The sequence below is a fragment of the Elaeis guineensis genome, chromosome 11 (assembly GCF_000442705.2).
Source record: "Elaeis guineensis isolate ETL-2024a chromosome 11, EG11, whole genome shotgun sequence".
Classification (NCBI taxonomy): domain Eukaryota; kingdom Viridiplantae; phylum Streptophyta; class Magnoliopsida; order Arecales; family Arecaceae; genus Elaeis; species Elaeis guineensis.
In genome coordinates, this window is record NC_026003.2 from 13106122 (window position 1) to 13109552 (window position 3431).

Consider the following 3431-nt stretch of genomic DNA (forward strand, 5'->3'; position numbering starts at 1 on the left):
CGGCCTGGGCCGGCCTGCGCGCCCGGCTTGGGCCGCACGCCCCGCTGGGCCGCGCGCCCGCCTGGGCCGCGCGCCTGGCTGGGCCGCGCGCCTGGCTGGGCCGCGGGCCCCCACCGCGCGGGCCTGGATCGCGCGTCCCACGCGCCGCCGCCTGCGGCCGCGCCGCTGCCGTCCGCCGCCGGTCGCCGGCGGTCCTCCATCGTCTTGATTCTCGTGCCGACTTCATAAGCTCGTATGTCCTCCATCCGAGCTCCGTTTCAGGTGATCTTGGTCTCGTTGGACTCCATTTTTTGCCGCGAACCTTGCTGTGGGCTCAATGTGGGCTGAATCTCGAGGCGTCAAATCCTAACAATCTCCATCTCGACTCGATATTCGGCCTCCTCCAAACTTCGAGAGCTTCTGGATCTCCTCGCCCCCATGCCCTGGGGCAATCGTCTGCTGATCATGGATGGGCAAACATGAGAGTCGAGCCAGGCTGCTCGATCCCATCTCCATCGTATGCTGTGCTCCTCCTGACCTGAGACCTGCTCGGGGCATCATTCTGCGGCAATAGGAATCTTACCTTGTGACGTCGCCTCTCATCCTCCCGAGTCTCCTGTCTCATGCCCGATCCGCCTCCTGGAGCTCCACCTGGCTCTGGGCTCCACCTGGCTCCCGATGCTCCACCTCGCACTGGGCTCCCTGCCAGGTAATAATGTCTTCTGCTCCCCTTCTTCCCCTCCAGCACAATCCTATCGCCGCGTAGCACCCTCAGGATTCCTCCACCAGCTACCATCCTGTAGCCTCTCGAATCCAGTCTGCTAAGTGAGATAAGATTCCGTCTGAAATTGGGTATGTATCGGACCTCCCCCAATCTCCTCACTGCACTGTCATGTGTCCTCCAGCTGACCATCCCAATGCCTCTGATCGCACAGCTCGATCCATCCGGTAGATATACAGTGCTCTCACTATTCTCCAAGGAGTCAAACTGCTCCTCTCTGCAACACACATGATAGGGGCATGCAGAATCTAATATCCACTGCTGGGAAGAAGTAGATACCTCGTCAGATATCTCCAGGACATCTCCATCTGAATCACTGCCGGCCGTCGCTACAGCAGCCACCGTCCGATTTTTCAGTTGAAGGCAATCTTTGGCTAGATGCCCCAACTCCTCACACCGGTAACACCTGGTTTTGCTCAAGTCCCTCCTGGACTTAGACCGCCCTCGATGCGATCTCCTGTCGCTCCGTCTACCGCCTCCTGCACCTCCAGAAGCCACCAAAGCTGAGCTATCGACACCTGAGCTCGAAGCTGGGTTCTCCCTCCTGAGAACCTCGTTCTGGAGTATCGCCGCGGTGACCTCGTCCATCTTGATAGTGCTCTTCCCCACTAGAAGAGCAGTCACCAAGGACTCGTACGAAGAAGGAAGCGACGCCAGCAAAACCAGTGCCCTGGTCTTCTCCTCAACGTTCTCGCCAACGCTGAGAAGGTCGGTGAGGATCTTCTGGAAGTGGCTCAGATGCTCCTGCACGCTCTGTCCCTCAGTCATCCGCAGTTGGTAAAACTGCCTCCAGAGGAAAAGAGTGTTGGTGAGAGACTTCGCCATGTACAACTCCTCGAGCTTCGACCACAGCACCATCGGGGAAGTCTCGCTCAGCACATGGATCACCACCTCATCCATCAGGTACATGCGGATGGTACTCACCGCCTGCATCTGTAGCCATTTCCAATCCCGCACCTCTATGGTGGTCGGCTTTTCATCGCACAAGAGAGCATCGATCAACCCCTGTTGGATGAGCACGTCCTTCACCCTTGCTTGCCACAAGGAGAAATTGCTCTTACCATCAAACTGGTTGATCTCCATCTTGATTGTTCCTGTTTTCTCCATCTTCAGTCTTGCTCACCACCACTGCAATCTGCATCCTTGTACCACCTTGCTCTGATACCACTTGTTGGGTGGATGTCTGGCCAGGACACCACCTCCCAAGATCCTTTCAGTACCACGCGATGCAGCAGGAAGAAAGAAGAAACAAAATAAAAGGAAAAACAATCAAAATACATGGATCAGCCACAAAAGGGCTCGCCTCCACGGGGCATGCAAACTTCACTATGAAAAAAAAATTTTACAAGAAGAGACCTCACTCTCAACCCTTGTACACCCAATTCTCTCTCACATGAAGTTTCCCTCACAAAAGCTCTCTCTCTCTTGGAGACCCCCCTGAACCCCTGAAGAGCCTGGCGACCGCTGTCCAGGAGCCTCCTGCTCCTTCTCTCACAGCGCCCTCGCCCCTCTCTCTCTCCTTTGGTTCGTACGGCAGCGAGAAAACCGAAAACCACCGCTCTCTGTTTCGTCTCAGGGCCTTTTAAAGGCTTAAACATAGGTTAAAACACGATTAGAGAAGGATTAGGAATCCTAAACAAAGCCAAAAACTCCCTGGACTGTCGGATCAAGACCGGGAACCACCCATGCCGTTGGATCGCGCTCCAGTCCACGGAATAGTGCCGTGGACCGTGAGAAACGCGTGGGAAACGCCCACGCAGTCCACAGACCGCGTCGTGGACCACCCGGTCCACGGTGGACCGGGGCAAGGGCCAGCAGGCCCACTGGCCTGGGCCGGCCCGCGCGCGCGGGCCTGGGCCGCGCCTGCGCGCGGGCCTGCGCGCGCCTGGGCCGCGCGCCCCGCTGGGCCGCGCCTGCGCGCGCCCGGGCCGCGCGCCCGCCTGGGCCGCGGGCCCCCACCGCGCGGGCCTGGGTCGCGCATCCCGCGCGCCGCCGCCTGCTGCCGCGCCACTGCCGTCCGCCGCCGGTCGCCGGCGGTCCTCCGTCGCCTCGATTCTCATGCCGACTTCATAAGCTCGTATCTCCTCCATCCAAGCTCCGTTTCAGGTGATCTTAGTCTCGTTGGACTCCATTTTTCGTCGCGAACCTTGCTGTGGGCTCAATATGGGCTAAATCTTGAGGTGTCAAATCCTAACATGAAGAGTATAGGATAAACAAACTAGAAAAAGATGGTATTTTGGACTCATTGAATTTAGAGTCATATCCAGTTTGTGAATCTTTCCTTCAAAAAAAATGATCAAGTTATTCTTTGTAGGATATGGAGAAAAGACCACTGAGATACTTGTCCTGGTACACACTGACATGTGTGGCCCATTTGATGTACAGGCCAAGGATAGTTACCACTACTTCATTACCTTTATCGATGGCTTCTCATGGTATGGTTACATGTTTCTTATGAGATACAAGTCTGAAGCCTTTGAAAAGTTTAAGAAATTCAAAAATGAAGTAAAAAAATAAATAAAATTTTTTTTTAAGGTTCTTCGATCAGATTGAGGAGGAAAGTATCTTAGTGAAAAAGTTCTGAGTTATCTTAGAAAAAATGGCATAATCTCACAATAGACTCTTCTTGGTACACCTCAACTTAATAGGATATCTGAAAGGAGGAATAGGA